Source organism: Nycticebus coucang, chromosome 21 (assembly GCF_027406575.1).
Source record: "Nycticebus coucang isolate mNycCou1 chromosome 21, mNycCou1.pri, whole genome shotgun sequence".
NCBI lineage: Eukaryota > Metazoa > Chordata > Mammalia > Primates > Lorisidae > Nycticebus > Nycticebus coucang.
In genome coordinates, this window is record NC_069800.1 from 40,901,167 (window position 1) to 40,919,076 (window position 17,910).

General features: G+C 43.5%; 1 protein-coding gene across 9 annotated transcripts in view; it reads left to right on the top strand.

Moving 5' to 3' along the window:
- The window catches only part of RALY (RALY heterogeneous nuclear ribonucleoprotein), a 103,867-nt gene that overhangs the window by 48,129 nt on the left and 37,828 nt on the right, over positions 1-17,910 (top strand). For 5 of the 9 annotated variants that reach the window (XR_008376462.1, XM_053573644.1, XM_053573643.1 and 2 more), the window contains one exon: positions 687-751. The exons of the other annotated variants lie outside the window; for them this stretch is intronic. The gene's annotated coding sequence lies outside the window, so the exon portion shown is untranslated. The remainder of the gene's footprint in view (positions 1-686; positions 752-17,910) is intronic. 9 annotated transcript variants of the gene reach the window in all.

A 17,910-nucleotide genomic window follows, 5' to 3' on the forward strand; every position in this document is an offset into this window, starting at 1 on the left:
TGGGGTCTTGCTTATGCTTAGAGGAGTCTCTAACTCCTGAGCTCAAGCAATCCACCTGCCTCAGCCTCCCAGAGTGCTGGGATTATAGGCGTGAGCCACAGTGCCTGGCTGCCTAGGTTATTCTTGAACTCCTAGGCAAGTGATACCCGAGTAGCTGGGATTACAGATATGTACCACTGCACCTGTGTTTTTTTTTTTTTTTTTTGAGACAGAGCTTTAAGCTGTCGCCCCTGGGTAGAGTGCCGTGGCATCATAGCTCACAGCAACCTCTTAACTCCTGGGCTTAAGCAATTCTCTCGCCTCAGCATCCCAAGTAGCTGGGACTACAGGTGCCCGCCACAAGGCCTGGCTATTTTTGTTGTTGTTGTTGTTGTTGTTGTCGTCATTATTTGGCAGGCCTGGGCTGGATTCGAACTCTTCAGCTCTGGTGTACGTGGCTGGCGCCTTAGCTGCTTGAGCTACAGGCACCGAGCCTGTACCTGTTTCTAAAATCCCATTTTATAGATGAGGAAATTGAGGCTCAGGAACCTAAAGTAATTTGCCCAAGGTTGATATCTGGGAATTTTACAAGGTTGATGTTAGGACCCTATTCATTATAACTATAAATAATAATACAATTGTTCTTCCTCAATTGGCAGAGTTTCCTTGGATTGCTAATCTCCCTGTAATACTGATTTTTCTTACAGAGTTAAAGAAGATAGACCTTAGACATTCAGGAAGGAGATTCTGTTGAGAGACCCAGCAGAGCCAGGTAGGAATTAGAAGTCTCCTTCTGAGCAGTGGTATTTCTGAGGGGGCTAATAGTTTGAAAGGAGGAACCTTCAAACAGGCAGAGACCCAGGCTAATTGTGACTAGAAGGAGAAGAAAACATCTGTAATACATGGTGTCCCATAAACACTTGGGCTAGCATGAGATAGAGACCTGGAGAGCTGGATCGAAGTTGGGAAAACTGAGTTTTTTTTTTTTTTTTTTTTTCTTTTTTTTTATTAGAGACAGAGTTTCACTTTATTGCCCTCGGTAGAGTGCCGTGGCATCACACAGCTCACAGCAACCTCCAACTCCTGGGCTTAGGCGATTCTCCTGCCTCAGCCTCCCGAGTAACTGGGACTACAGGCGCCCGCTACAACGCCCGGCTATTTTTTTGTTGCAGTTTGGCCGGGGCTGGGTTTGAACCCGCCACCCTCGGTATATGGGGCCGGCGCCCTGCTCACTGAGCCACAGGCGCTGCCCGGGAAAACTGAGTTTTGATCCTCCTTTACATGTGCCCTTGGACAATGTTCACTTCCCTATTTATAAATTTGGAGTTCCTCCCTGTCCCCCTACATGTCTATTGTGCGTCTATTAACCATGAGGGATGTTATAGAGAATCAAAGGAGAACGGCAAGTTGAGAAGCTTTATGAGTTATAAAACAGCATTAACAAAACAAGAAACTGAGAAGGAAGCATTATAAATGTTTGAGTTCATTTTGTGTTGCTATAAAGGAATCCCTGAGTTTGGTTAATTTATTGAAAAAATTTTATTTTCTGATGTCTGGAAAAGTTCAAAATTGCACATCTGCATCTGGCGAGGTCCTCAGGCTGCTCCTACTTCTAGAAGGTAAAGGGAGATGAGTGTGTGCAGAGGTCACATGGAGAGAAGGATAGCAAGGGGGGGAGCTGCCAGGCTCTTTTTAACAGTCAGCTCTTCCGAGAACTATGGAGTGAGAACTTGCTCTCCTTCCCTTTTGGGGAGGGCACTAATCTATTCATGAAAGCCCTGCCCCCAGCAACCTAAATACCTCACGTTAGTGCCCACATCCAGCATTTGGAATAAAATTTTCACAAAAGGTTTGGAGGGCTCAAATATCCAAAGTATAGCCATTTTAAGGCACTTCAGCCACCAAAGGTAAAAGGGAGAGTTTTTCTTTGAAAATTTGTACTACAAATCTTCTCCTATGCCTTTCTCTTCTCCTCCTCCTGCAGGTCCTACCTACTCAGTCTTTTCCACAAGGAAAAGAATTCTGGGGCATAATCGACAAAGCCAGGCAGCATTGGCATCCACAATTTACAGAGTGCAGTTTTAAGTGGATTCATAAACCCTGGCTGCAACACTACTGCTGGCATTGATAGTAAAGCTGTTTTCAGGAGCCCTTACCAGTAGGAGTACTCACTGACTAGGTCTAGTGAGATGTTGCCTTGTTCCTTTCTGTCATCTCAGAAGAGGAAGGCTATTCCTATTTTGGCCTTAGGTTCACTGCCTGCCCCCTTGATTGCTAGTGAAAAAGGCACTTAACTTATACCCTCATATCTTTTTTTTTTTTTTTTGAGACAGAGTCTCATTTTGTGACCCTCGGTAGAGTGCTATGTCATTACAGCTCACAGCAACCTCAAACTCTTGGGCTCAAGTGATCCTCTTGCCTTAATTTTTCAATTTAAATAGAGGCGGGGTCTCATTCTTTCTCAGGCTGATCTCGAACTCATGAGCTGAAGTGATCCATACACCTCAGCCTCCCAGAGTGTTAGGATTACAGGCATGCGCCACCAGGCCCATCCTCTGTGGCCAGGTTCTTAATAGGCCACAGACTTGTACTATAGTGTCTACTATATGTGTATTATCAGTCACTGTACCAAATGGTATACTTAAATTTATTCATTTTCATAGCAACTTGGGAGGTAGGTGGTGATATTCTTGTTTTATAAATTATTTGAGACTTAGAGAAGGATGTGTAGGCAGTGATTGGAAAAGCTAAGCTTAGAACCCAGAAAAACCTTGATTCTCTGAAGCCATAATCTTCAGAGAACCAAGGTTTTTCTATTATCCTACATTGGCTCTTTTTCCTATGACCTAAACCTCTGGGTTCTTCTCAGCCTCTTGGGCCAGTAATGTCTCCCCCACTGCCCCTTTTAACTCCTTCTCCTATGTAAATTTTTTAAAGATACTCATTTGTTCATTGACTATTTATTTGTGCATCTATCATGTACCAGGCATAGTTTCAAGTGTTTGAGATGTAGCAGTGCATAAAATAGTTTTCTCTCTTCTAGTTTAAATTCTAGTGAAGGAAAGCTGATAAACAAATGAATAAATATGAAGAAAAATGAAGCAGGATAAGGGAATAGGGAGAGACTGGATTATCATAGAAGACTTACTCTGAGAAAATAAAATCTGTACAGAAATGTATAGGAACTGAAGTAGTAAGCTGTGAGTATATCTTGGAGAGTAACATTTCAGGGATATGGAATTCAGTTTCAGAGGCCCTAAAACGGGTACGTTTATTGTGTTTGAGGAACAAAAGGAGGCCAGTGTGGCTAAGGATCAAGTAAGCAAAGGGGGAAGGTAGATTGGGACCAGTTAATACAGGCCTTTATTCTGAGTGAGGTAGGAAGGTAGTGGAGAGTTTTGAGTAGAGGAATTACTTCATCCTACATCCATTAAAAAAAAAAAATCTCTCTGCCTGATTGTACAACAAGGTTTTCTAATACAATGTTGAATAGAACTGGTGAAAGTGGATGGTTTTACCTTGTTCCCAATTTTAAGAGTAAGGTATTCAGTCTTTCACCATTAAGTGTGATCTTAGCTATATGTTGTATGTGTGTGACTTTTATCAGGCTAAGGAAGTTTCCTTGTATTTCTAGTTTATTGAAAGGTTTTATTATGAATGGGTATTGAATTTTGTTCATTGTGCGCTTTATTTTGTCCTTTATTCTTGTACATTAATGGTATTACATTGTTTTTCAGATTAATTTTTTTAGAGACAGAGTCTCACTTTATTGCCCTCGGTAGAGTGCCGTGGTGTCACAGCTCTCAGCAACCTCAAACTCCTGGGCTTAGGTTGATACTCTTGCATCAGCCTCCCGAGTAGCTGGGACTACAGGTGCCTGCCACAATGCCCAGCTATTTTTTTGTTGCAGGTTGGCCAGGGCTGGTTTCCAACCTGCCACCCTCGGTGTATGGGGCTGGTCACAGAGGATGGGCCTGGTGGCACATGCCTGTAATTCTAGCACTCTGGGAGGCCACTGAGCCACAGGTGCCACCCAGATTTTTTTTTTTGGAGACAGAGCCTCAAGCTGTTGCCCTGGGTAGAGTGCCATGGCATCACAGCTCACAGCAACCTCCAACTCCTAGGCTTAAGTGATTCTCTTGCCTCAGCCTCCCAAGTAGCTGGAACTATAGGCATCCGCCACAATGCCTGGCTTTTTTTTTTTTTTTTTTTTTCTTTTTTGGTTGTAGTTGTCATTGTTTGGCAGGGCAGGCCCAGGCTGGATTCCAACCCGCCAGCTCTGGTGTATGTGGCTGGCGCCTTAAGTACTTGAGCTACAGGTGCTGAGTCTGTTTTTCAGATATTAAACCAACCTTGCATTCCTAGAATAAATTCCACTTGGTCGTACTCTATAATTATTTTATATGGTATTAGCTTTGATTTGCTGAGGGAAATTGATTGGTCTGTAGTTTTCTTTGGTTATCATTGCCTCATTTTGGTATCAGGACAATTGTGGCCTCATAAAAAGAACTGGAGTGTTCTTCCTCTGTTCTCTAGAAGAGTTTGAAGGATTGGTATTATTTCTTCTAAAAATTATGTCTTCTTAAATTTTTTTTTTTTTTGTAGAGACAGAGTCTCATTTTATCACCCTCGGTAGAGTGCAGTGTGTCACACAGCTCACAGCAACCTCCAACTCCTGGGCTTAGGTGATTCCTTGCCTCAGCCTTCTGAGTAGCTGGGACTGCAGGTGCCTGCCACAATGCCCAGCTATTTTTTTGTTGCAGGTTGGCCGGGGCTGGGTTTGAACCCACCATCCTCTGTACATGGGGCCGGTGCCCTACCCACCGAGCCACAGCTGCCACCTTCTTCTTAATTCTTTGATAGAATACACCAATGAAGTCACATGGGCCTTGGCTTTTCTTTTTCTTTTTCTTTTTTTTTTTTTTTTGCCACAGAGCCTCAAGCTGTTGCCCTGGATAGAGTGCTGTAGCATCACAGCTCACAGCAACCTCCAACTCCTGGGCTCAAGCGATTCTCCCACCTCCGTCTCCCGAGTAGCTGGGACTACGGGCACCTGCCATGCCCGGCTATTTTTTGGTTGCAGCCGTCATTGTTTGGCAGACCTGGGCTGGATTCAAACCCGCCAGCTCAGGTGTATGTGGCTGGCACCTTAGCCGCTTGAGCCACAGGCATCGAGCCAGCCTTGGCTTTTCTTTTTGAGAAGATTTTAAAGTTACTAATTTCATTTTCTTTCTTGTTGTAGATCTACTTAGATTTTTTATATCTTTTTGTTTATTTGTTTGTTTATTATTTATTTTATATTTGAGACAGTCTTACTGTGTTGCCCTTGGCAGAGTGCTGTGGCATCACAGCTCATAGCAACCTCCAACTCTTTGGGCTTAAGCGATTCTCAGCCTCCCAAGTTGCTGGAACTATAGGCGCCCGCCACAACACCTGGTTATTTTCTTTGTTGTAGTTGTCGTTATTGATTTTAGCTGGCCCTGGCTGGATTCAAACCTGCCAGCCTCGGTATATGTGGCCAGCGCCCTACTCACTGAGCTACAGGCACTGCCTAGATTTTTAAATTTCTTTTTGAGTCACTTTTGACCATTTATCTTTCTAGAAATTTGTTTATTTCATCCAAATTGTTTCATTTGTTTGGTAGTTTCTGTTTTCATCAAATTTAGTTGTTTTGTTTTTTTTTTTAGTTTAGCTAAAGGTTTGTTAATTTTGTTGATATTTCCAAAGAACCAACTTGTGGTTTCATTGTTTTTCTAGTCCATTGATTTTTTTACCTGGATCTTTATTATTAACTAATTTCTGTTTGTTGTGAGTCTAGTTTGCCTTTTTTCTAGATCTTAAGTATTAGGTTATTGACTTTTGAGGCACTGCATAGCCGAGCCTAAACCAAACTCTTTTCAGGCTTGACTACACCCAGAAGCAGTAGCAGTGTATCATCATCCTTCAGGGTATAGGGATGAATGTCTGACCAAAGTGGGCCTGGTAGCTTAGAAAGGGAAAAGGCTAATTATCTGAGCATACAGGATCCTGGGGGAAAGAAGGGGAGTTTGAGGGAGGCCACCTAGAGCAACTACCCTGTTTTCCCGAAAATAAGACATCCTCCGAAAATAAGACCTACTTACAGGAAAGATAAGATGTCCTCTGAAAATAAGACCTAGCGCATCTTTGGGAGCACACCTTAAAATAAGACACTGTCTTATTTTTGGGGAAACAGGGTATCTCTATTTACTCCCCACTGAGGAATTTGGCAGTATTTTATTACTTTGGTTCCAGAAACAGGGTACCTGTAACAGCAAAGCAATAAAGTCCAGCTTGCTTAGGAGGAAAAGAATAAATAGCATGCAAAGGGCTCTGGGCACTATTGGGTCCTGGGTCTCTCTGCTTCCTTACCCTCCAACTCCTGGGTTTAGGTGATTCTCTTGCCTTAGCCTCCCGAGTACCTGGGACTACAGGTGCCCTCCAGAGCACCCGGCTGTTTTTTTTGTTGCAGTTGGCTGGGGCCGGGTTCAAACCCGCTACCCTTGGTATATGGGGCCTGGCGCCCTACCCACTGAGCCACAGGCACCACCCAGTTTTTTTTTTTTTTTTTAACCCAGTTTTCGTTCATTAAAACCAGGGAGGATCTTTCTGTCCCACTGGAGCAGCAGGCCAGAGGAAGAATCAACCAAACAGAAGACAGACTAACAAGTGCTACAGGTCAGATCAGCTAGAGGGCAATTGTAGTGGTATTGGTTGTAGCAATGAGACAGGGTCTTGAGCCCAAGAATACATCCAAGATATCAAAATCTAAGCTGGGAAACAGCAGATCAGGAAACCAAAGTCCATCAGCACTGTGGTGCTAGACTCCTAAGACAAGCAACAGATGAATAAAAGGAAGTTATTATCCAGTGGGGCAGATGCGGGAGTGGGAGGAAGCCACCCATTTTATAAAAACCTCATTAGCACAAAGCAGAAATTTATTCTTTGGCATTATCTGTCATTTTGTATTACTTGAGTCTCCACTGTCTATCCAGTCCCATCCTCACCTCCCAGTCATACCCCCAGTTAGCATAATCTGTCAAGAGTTAACTATACTAAGCGCATAGAGCGGTGATTTTCTTTTTTCTTTTTTCTTTTTTTGTAGAGACAGAGTCTCACTGTACCGCCCTTGGGTAGAGTGCCGTGGTGTCACACGGCTCACAGCAACCTCTAACTCTTGGGCTTCCGCGATTCTCTTGCCTCAGCCTCCCGAGCAGCTGGGACTACAGGCGCCCGCCACAACGCCCAGCTATTTTATTGTTGCAGTTTGGCCGGGGCTGGGTTTGAACCCACCACCCTTGGCATATGGGGCCAGTACCCTACTCACTGAGCCACAGGCACCATACTCACTGAGCCACAGCGCCCTACTCACTGAGCCATCACCCTAGAGTGGTGATTTTCAACCAGTGTGCTGCGAGAGGATTTTAGGTGTGCCGTGAAAAATTTTACAGATCATTAAATTATTTTTGAAAGATGTTCAAAGCATAGTAAGTATATTTTTTAACTCTTTTATTTTTATCAACATAATTTAAGTGTGCCATGGAAGTGTGCCATGGATGTTCAAGTGTGCAGTGAGATAAAAAAGGTTGAAAAATACTGGTGTAGAGCAGGAGACTAAAGAAACCTGTGGTGTAACTGGTCTTTGGGAAGATTAATTAGTATGTCTTTACCACCATTTTATATATTCTTTAAAACCTTAGGCCGTATGATGATGATGGGGAAAGAGGAGACTTTAAAATCACATTTACCAAGTATTTGCTGTGATTTTGAGTATTTGCTGTGATATTTATTTTCTGTGTGACTAATCTCTCTGAGGTAGTTTGCTCATCTGTAGAATGGGAATAATAAATGCCTGCTGTATATGGTTATTGTCTTGCTAATAGGAGATGATGAAAAAACTGGCTGTCTAGTGATTGGAATAAATTCTGATACTATGTGTCAGATTGAATTAGGAGAGTGTGGTAACTCAGGCTTTTAACCATGTTCTATTCTCAACTTTGGGAAAGCATTTTATCAAGGGGCCTCAGTTTCTTGGCCTCAGTTTCATCGCTTCCACAGAGAGGAAATGAGATAGAAACCTGACCTGCAATTGCTGATGTCTCTAATTCTCTGCCTCCAAGGTCACAATGGTTTGCAATCCACAAGGATCAAAGAATAGACAGGGACCTAAGGGGAAGCCTCACCTTCAGTTCTGCTTCAGGCTATGGCAGGGACAGTTAAAAGGAAAGAGCTATTATCTATAGTGAGGTTTTAGAAGTGGCTGGAAGTCTGCTGCAGGGGCAGTGATCTGCCTGTCACCAACATTTGGAGAAGAAATAATCTGAGAGAAGATCATAACAGCCTGGAAGGTTGGAAACTGAGTGGCTAGAAAGTATGAGAAGGACCATGAGGTTAGGACTGTTTGTATTCCATCTTACTGGTGTTCCCATAAGTTTGAACACCACTTACTGGGTGTTTCTAGTCAAGCTATTTCTTTTTTCATATCCTCCATATCTCCATCTATAAAAATGAGTTAGTCACAGTGTATTCTCCAAGGGCCTCTCTCTAGGAATGACTGTCTGGATTTTATTATCCATTTTCTTCTGGTTCTCAAGCTGTGTTTATACCCTAGCTTTTGCTCTTGGTATTGAATATTTCATTTATATGAGAAGGCTTTTCAGCCAACCAGGTTTTGTCTAATCCTAGAGTGTTTAGAATGCCCTTATTTATTTGTTTATTGAATTTCAAGTTAATGTGAGGGTAAAAACAACCAAAGCATAATATTTGAATTTGCTAGGTAGAGTCCCTCTTTAGCTATGTCCTGCACCCAAAAAAGTCTGCCATACACTCCTACATTGTGCCTATTCAGTGGGAGCACCCCAAACTCCTTCTCCCTTCCTTTGTTGCCCTTCCAACTTGAATTGAAATGAGTTTTGGGCGGCGCCTGTGGCTCAGTTGGTAAGGCGCCAGCCCCGTATACCGAGGGTGGCGGGTTCAAACCCGGCCCTGGCCAAACTGCAAACAAAAAATAGCCGGGCACTGTGGCGGGCGCCTGTAGTCCCAGCTACTTGGGAGGCTGAGGCAAGAGAATCGCTTAAGCCCGGGAGTTGGAGGTTGCTGTGAGCTGTGTGAGGCCACGGCACTCTACCAAGGGCCATAAAGTGAGACTCTGTCTCTACAAAAAAAAAAAAAAAAGAATTGAAATGAGTTTTTCTTCTATGTGGGCATGAATTAGATTGTCTACTGGCTTCATATTAGTATTGAGTACATTGGACATTTGCTTTTCCATTCTTTTTCTGAGACTGAGTCTCACTTTGTCGCCCTGAGTAGAGTGCTATGGCGTCACAGCTCACAGCAACCTCAAACTCTTGGACTCAAGCAGTTCTCTTGCCTCAGCCTCCCTAGTAGCTGGGACTACAGAGCTGCCTGCCACAATGCCCTGCTATTTTTAGAGACATGGTCTCGCTCTGGCTCAGGCTGGTCTCAAACCTGTGAGCTCAGGCCGTCCACCCACCTTGGCCTCCCAGAGTGCTAGGATTACAGGCATGAGCTACTATGCCCAGCCTTTAGAATGCTCTTGAAACTCTAGTTTTAGGCCATTAAGAACCATTCCGTTTTCAAGTCTAGAAATGCCCTGGTCTGAACCTGGAAGAGAGTGCAGCAGAGTAGAAAGACTACAGGCTTTGACAGTAGACCCTGAATTCAAATTCCTGGAGTGCTAGTGTAATCTTTCTGAGCCATACTATCATCATCTTGAAAGTGGGAATAGTGATAATAGAATAGGCACATAAAGAATTGTCATGCAGAAGAAAGAAAAAACTGAGATTCCCAAGAGGTGAAGTCACCTGCTCAGATTCAGGCTCAGACCAGAACCCAGGCCTTTTGTCTCATTCTGGTGTTCTCCCCTAGAGCCAAGGTCAGTTGTACCCATATTATGTAGTAGCAAAGATTGGAACTGAAACTCTGTCAGCTGTCTTAACCTCTCCACCAAATGCCTTCTCAATTCCCCTGGTGGTGTGTGTCAATAACACAGCCGTACTTATTTTAAAAACAAGTGCTCCATAAGCACTCCTGTTTGGTTTGCTTTGGCTGATACAGGATACAGAATACAGATGCTGTTAGAATAGAATAGCACAACAGACTCTCCAAATTAGCCCATTCCCATTCTGAGCCACTCACAGCTCTGTTCTGCTGCTGGCTGAGATTTGTCCCCAAGTCTTCCCTACCTGTCATATAAATCACAGTCTTCTTTTGCTTTTGCCCTTTTCTTCTTGAACAGAAAGACGTATGATTTATTTAACATTTATTGTGTGTATATTCTGTGTCAGGTATTGTGATAGGTACTTTAAATAGATAATCTTTAAAACTCAGTAAGCTATTAATAGTTTTACAGGGGAAAGCTGAGGCTCATTGAATTTACTGAGGTCACATATCTAGTTTGTGAAGGAACTGAGGTTTGAACTCAGATTCTGACTACATAAACTAAGTTTTTTCACAGGTACCATACTGCCTTCCTGGTCTCCAGCCATAGCCCATTCAGGAGGGTAGAGTGTTTAGGAGTACCCAGGAAGAGGCATTTGGTGGCGTGGGTATGATGGAACTATCTTTCATGCCTGCAATCTGCTCTACTGGCCTCAAACCAACTTGTCCAGAACTCAAGTATGGAGCCCAGGGATCCAAGCACTAACAGAGAGGCCAGGGTTTTTTTTGTTTTTTTTTTTGGTAGAGACAGAGTCTCAGTTTGTCACCCTCAGTAGAGTGCCATGACGTCACACAGCTCACAGCAACCTCCAGCTCTTGGGCTTATGCAATTTTCTTGCCTCAGCCTCCTGAGAAGTTGGGACTACAGGTGCCCGCCACAACACCCAGCTATTTTTTTGTTGCAGTTTGGCCGGGGCCAGGTTTGAACCCGCCACCCTCGGTATATGGGCCAGTGCCCTACTCACTGAGCCACAGGCACCGCCCAGAGAGGCCAGGTTTTTATCTTCAGCATGGAACAGGGAACAGAGTCCCTTGTAAAAAGCATACTTGTCATTTTCGTTTCTTTTTATTTTTGGGAGACAGTCTCACTTTGTTGCCTTCAGTAGAGTGCTATAGCATCGTAGCTCACAGCAACCTCAGCTCTTGGGCCCAAGTCATCCACTTGCCTTAGCCTTCCAAGTATTTGGGACTGCAGATGCCTGCCACACTACCCAGCTATTTTTTAAGATGGGGTCTCCCTCTGGGTCAGGCTGATCTCAAACTGGTGAGCTCAAGCAATCCACTCTCCTCAGCCTCTCAGAGTGCTAGGATTTGCTCAGAGTTGTATAGCTGGTAAGTGGCCAAGCCAGGATTAACTGCAGTGTAATTTTAAAGCTGGCACGCTTTTAAAAAAAATTGTGGTAAAGGGCAGCACATGTGGCTAAGTGGGTTGGGCGGCGGTCCTTATACTGAGGGTGGCAGGTTCAAACCTGCCAAGCCCTGGCCAAACTGCAACAAAGAAATAGCCGGGTGTTGTGGCGGGCTCTTGTAGTCCCAGCCTCTCGGGAGGCTGAGGCAAGAGAATCACCTAAGCCCAGGAGTTGGAGGTTGCTATGAGTTTAGACGCCACGGCACTCTACCGAGGGTGATAAAGTGAGACTCTTATCTCAAAAAAAAAAAAAAAAAAACCAAAACAACAAAACAAAACAGAAAGACTGAGGCAAGAGGATGGCTTGAGCCCAAGAGTTTGAGGTTGCTGTGAGCTATGATAACACCATGGCACTCTACCCAGGGTAACAGAATGGGACTCTGTCTCAAAAAAGACAAGAGTGGTGGGTACCTATTCCTAGCCCTAGGCTACCCAACCTTCAGTTGCAAAAGGGGCAGGTCTTTTAGTCTCTGTCCCTTATGGAGCCTTCCTCTATCCTTTTGTCCCTCTCCTCACTGATTCATTCTCAGTTGCTAAGGACTTCTTAATGAGACCTCATCTAATGAAGTTTTTTTTTTTTGGCCGGGGCTGGGTTTGAACCCACCATCTCCGGCATATGGGACCGGTGCCCTACTCCTTGAGCCACAGGCACCGCCCTATCTAATGAAGTATTTTTGTCTGTACATTTTCTCCCTGGGTTATTTGCTATAAACTCATGGAATTTTAGGATATCAGAGTGGGAAGGGACCTTAACTGACAATCGTCATGTTTACAGAAATGGCTGCTGTGGTGGCAGCAGCAGCAGGAAGCCTAGTGGCTCAGCCTCCCCACTGCCTTGCCAGAGACAGTCTTAAGGCGTCTATCTGCCTTATGCCAGCAGGGTTCCCAGGATCACCATTTGTCTAACAGCACTGACCTAGACCAACTTACTCATTTTATAATTGTGAAGTTGATGTCCAGCGAAGAAGAAGTAATGTGCCCTGACTCTCAGCCTACTGCCCTTTCTGCAACACTGAATTTTATGTCATTTCATAAGTTACCACCTATCATACTTTTCTGGCATCTTGTGCCTAGGTGTCAGGCTTCTCTTGTCTCCTGAAATCTGGGACCTATGAGGTAGGGAGGCCTATGGCTGTGTTTCAGGGTACAATTCTAATACATACAAGCAAGCATTTGTTGAGTTTTGTTTTAATGATCGGTGTGGAAACCAGCAGAAAGAGAATAGCTGCGAAACTGGATTTAGGTTATTATTGGAAGAAGGATTGCTGAAATAAGATTGCTAAATTGGATTCTGAATTGGTTAATACCTTAATGAAAATTAAATTTTGGAGTTATTTCTTTGCTTAAAAACATGTACCTTTTTAGTTTCCTACACATTAATCTCTAACTTGGCAGACTTCTAAACATTTGAGCACAAGTTGTTAAATGTTCTAAACATTTTGGCCCTAAGAATAAGTCATACAAAGTTCCATTTTCCAAGAGTCTCAGATGCATAATAAATAATGTTCTAACATGACTTTAAGAGGTTACACATCATCTTTTTGCCTTATTTTCAAGTTTGGATAATTTTCTTTAACGTACGGCCACTGAAAATAATCAGAACCTCTTGTATTAAAGCTAGCTAGAGCCATCCAACTGGGAAGGTAACCTTTCTGCTCAGGGCACAGACCTGACCTCTTCACTGCAATTTCTGTGTGTAACAGCCATGGGCAAGATCTTGAGCTCTTTGTCCTGCAGCTTTGTGTGGGCTTTTGGCCTTTGCTTAGCCTAGACTTGTTTCTTCCCCTTCTGGTCAAGGGGGCTCTTCAGTCGTTTGTGGTTGCCCTTGGGGCCATCTTGGATGCAAAGAAGTTAGAGTTCCACCTAGAGGAAGTTGGTATTGCATGCAGAGCCAGTTCTACTCATAGTAAAGTAGTCATCTCATTTCATTATCTAGTTGTTTCTCCGAACAGCTTTTGCCCATTTTCCCATCCCCATCACTATTACCTAAGCCCAGATCTTAATTATCTGTTGCTGGTACTATTTTAATTATCAATTCATTTGCCTCTCAATATCTAGTCTTTGCTCCTGAAATATAAGCTCCTTTTCCCTCTCCCAGGCTTTTAAGGTACAAGTTTTTTTTTTTGAGACAGAGTTGCACTATGTTGTCCCTAGATTGAGTGCTGTGGCATCACAGCTCACAGCAACCTCAAACTCTTGGGCTTAAGTGATTCTCTTGCCTCATCCTCCCAAGTAGCTGGGACTACAGGTGCCCGCCACAATGGCCTGCTATTTTTTTGTTGTTATTGTTTTGTTGTCCATCATTGTTGTTTAGCAGGCCTGGGCAGTGTTCCTGCCAGCTTTGGTGTATATGGCTGCCGCCCTAACCACTGAACTATGGGCACCAATCCCACAAGTCTTATTTCTATCACTTCCCTGCTCTTGAAACCTCTAGCATAAATTTAATCTTTTTAGTGTGACATTCAAGGGTCTACAAAGATTATTTCTTTACTTTTTCTAGCCTTTTCTTCAACCTCCTTTTTCTTGTGCTCTCTGTTCCATGGAGCTTCATACTAGTGGGTAGGAATATTAGAGAAACCAACTTTTGGGCAGTATGAAGGAACAACTTCCTAATCAAATCTGCCAGTGAAGATTAGGAAATGTTCTTTGTTGTGCTGCCATGTTAGGATAAAATTTGATAAATTTTTGTGCCAGGCACCGGAATAGATCCTTAGGGACAAGGAGAAGCTAAACACGTGCTTAAGGCCTTTGGAGCCCAAAATTGATTAAGGAAGACAGGCAGGTAAAGTAAGTACTATAGCGACAATCACTATAAATGGAAGCATGTGGAGTGCTTTAGGAGCTTGGGAAGGGAACATTAAATTGTTCTGAAAGATCAAGGATGCCACAGAAGAGGTGATCCCTGAGTTGGACTTCAAAGGTGAGGTATTTGGCAATTCAAAAGAGAGACTGTAGCTTTCAAGCAAAGAAACCAGAGAGGGTAGCAGCATAGAGGCTTACATACGTGTTTCAGAAAAGGGAAAATAGTTCAGTGCAGCCAGAATATAAGGATTTCAGGAATAGGAGACTGGTTAGGGTTAAAGTTACCAAAAAAGTTGGAACCAAACTATGAAGGACCTAATATTTCAGCTGTGATGCCATATTTCAGGCTTTTCTGTATATGCTGAGTTTCACATACAACATATAATGATTATTCATGAATTAAGTGATAAGTATTTGTCTATCTGTGCATGTAGGATGTGTATGTTACATTTGAAGAACCCTTGAGGCGAAGCACATATCAAAAATTGGAGGAAAACAGACAGTTTAGACATAACCTCACCCAGGCTTGGAACTTCAGATGTTCATCATTTCCACCAGCCCATAAGTTAGTCACAGCATATGCGTATTGGAATGGGACTTAGGGACCAGTAATTTATACATAACACCAGTTATACATTCAACAAATGCCAGATGTTGCTCTGACAGCTGGGATATGGTAATGAACAAAACAAGGACTACCTTTATGGAACTTGTTTTAATGGAGGACAGAAAATGAGTAAATCAATAATTATTGTATAATTTCATATGCATGATGAAGAAAGATAAAGGTGAAGTGGTCAGAGAAGGCCTTTATAAGGAGGAAGATCATTTCCAGCTGAGAGAATAGCAGGAGAATGCTTGAAGCAGAGCATGTTTGTAGAATAATTAGAAGGCAGCCATTGTAGTTAGTGCAGCACCAGTGAGGGGAAAAGAGGCAGGAGATAAGGCTGGACAGGTGGGCAGCTGAGACCAGGACATACAGGGTGCTGGGGTCCATTTGGCTGGTGAGGAAATGAGGCTGCCATGTAGCCAGGGCCACAACAGCAAGTTAAGAGCAAGGCCAGGATTGGTACTGTTCTGGTTTGGCCTGTTTTCCTTTGCTCCCTGCCATTTATTAATGTTAAGTCCCATTTATTACCTTCTCATCTACCTCATGCAGACACCTCTTTTCCAGCATTTCTGAATGACCTGGCAATAGAATGATTCCTGGAAGGTTAAAGCCACAGAGGTCCTTGGACATTTTTGAGTTCAAGCCCTGTTTTCAGAAACCCAGAAACAGCAATTGACTTGCTAAAGGTCACTTACTAGTTACTGGCAGAACTTGATTTCCTCTTCCCAATTTTCTTGCCTCTGTGCCTGGCTTTTTGTTTTCTGCATGCTGCCTTGTGCCTTTTTCTTTAGTTTTCAGAAGAAGGGTAAACTCCCTCTTTCTTTTTTTTTTTTAGAGACAGAGTCTCACTTTATTGCCCTCTGTAGAGTGCTATAGCGTCACAGCTCACAGCAACCTCCAGCTCTTGGGCTTCGGTGATTCTCTTGCCTCAGCCTCCTGAGTAGCTGGGACTACAGGCGCCTGCCACAATGCCCGGCTATTTTGTTGCAGTTTGGCCAGGGCCAGGTTTGAACCTGCGACCCTTGGTATATGGGGCTGGTGCCCTACTCACTGAGCCACAGGCGCCGTCCTGTGGTTTCCAGAAGAAGGGAGTCAAGTTGTAACCCACATAGTTGGCAAGAGCAGGTATCATTCCAGGGTCCTCTGCCGCCTGCCCTAGCTGTTTACTTGTTTTTTGTCGTCTGTTTTTAAATTCAAACAGTTTTGGAATTTGCTGTTTTATTTGCACCAGTGTCCTTGAACTACTATTCCCTGCAAAGATAGCATGTTGCTAATTCGGCATCCTTGTTCATGCTACCCCCATGCCTAAATTGGCAGCATGCTCTTAACTACTGGGCTATAGCCAGGCTTGGCTTTGAAGCCCAGCTCCAGTCTTAGCTCCAGAGAAGCAGTATAGAAAAGGCTAAAGTTTGGAGTTAGATATATTTGGATTTGAATCCCAACTTTGGCACCTACTAGAACCAGAGTAACTTTGTACAAGTTTCTTGACTTCTGGGAACAGTGTTCTCATATATAAATGGGACTGTTAATAACTGCTTTATGGGGTCATTGGAAGGATTATTTAAGTTATACTATGTGTACACACTTTAAGCATTTCTGTAAGGAGAAATTCAGGTTCACTCTTCAAAGGCCTCTCCTCGCCCTTTTTTCCTAATTATCTAATAGCTAACATTTCTTGGTTGGGTTTCTATGTACCAGGCACTGTGCTAAGTGTCCAGTGCTTTTAAAAAGCACTTAGAACTGGGCATGGTGGTTCATTCTTACAATTCCATCAGTTTGGGAGGCCAAGACAGGAGGATCGCTTGAAGCCAGGAGTTGAAGATCATTCTGGGCATTATAGTGAGAACCCATTTCTACAAAAATAGCCAAGTGTTGTGGGACATACCTATAGTCCTAACTAGCTACTTGGGAGGCTGAGACAGGAAGATTGCTTAAGCCCAGGGGTTCAAGGCTGCAATGAGCTATGATTGTGCTTTTGTACTCCAGCCTGGACAATAGAGTGAGATTCTTTCTCCAAAAAATAAAAAATAAAATTAAAAATCACTTAGCACAGCAAGTCAATCTATATTTGTCTCAAAATATAAAGTTAAAAAAATTTTTAAAGCAGTTTTAAAAAAATATATTTATGTTATTCTTGTTGTATGTGGACAGAAGCCAGGTTCGAATTCTTTTATATACCTATGTTCCGGGCAGCGCCCGTGGCTCAGTCGGTAAGGCGCTGGCCCCATATACCGAGGGTGGCGGGTTCAAACCCGGCCCCGGCCAAACTGCAACCAAAAAATAGCTGGGTGTTGTGGCGGGCGCCTGTAGTCCCAGCTACTCGGGAGGCTGAGGCAAGAGAATCACTTAAGCCCGGGAGTTGGAGGTTGCTGTGAGCTGTGTGAGGCCACGGCACTCTACCGAGGGCCATAAAGTGAGACTCTGTCTCTAAAAAAAAAATACCTATGTTCCAGTTGTTGCTGTTTGATACTCTAGCTGTGTAAATTTGGACAAGCCTCTTGACCTCACTGTCAAGGCATTTTTCCCACTAGAACACTAAAACTCAACCCTAAAACCATTTGGAAACCTTACTTGCTTATATGCTCACCTTGGAAAATGTGTCTCTGTTGATGATAGAGGAGTAATAACTCCAGCAGCCTTCTGTGACTTAGAATGGACAGTACAGAAGGCAGAGAACTGGGTGGGTGGGATCAGTTAGATTTAAGGATTGGAAATTCTTCACAAATCAAATACATCAAAAGATTTCTGGAGTAGAACCTGGGGTTAGTGATAGTGACTGTGCTTGAGTTATCTTCTAGAGTTGGGATGATTGCCAACTCTGTCGAGTGCCAGGACCACCTGATGCAGAACAGCTACCTTTACTTGTGCCTGGGCAAAAGACAGTATGTGTGGTGGCAGGTATCTAACATGGCTGTGTCTGCCCACAGGCCGTGTCTGCCATTTAAGATCATCTGCTGGCCTGTGGACAAGACTGTTAAGGTTTGAGGAAAAGAGTCTAGTGTTTGGAATTGCTCAGACCTGTGTTCAAATCCCTGCCTGCCAATTACTAATTGTGTTCCTTAGGCTAATTGTTTACTTTACTTCTCAGAGGCTCTTGTTTCCCTTTCCCTAAAATAGCGCTGTTGATGTCTAC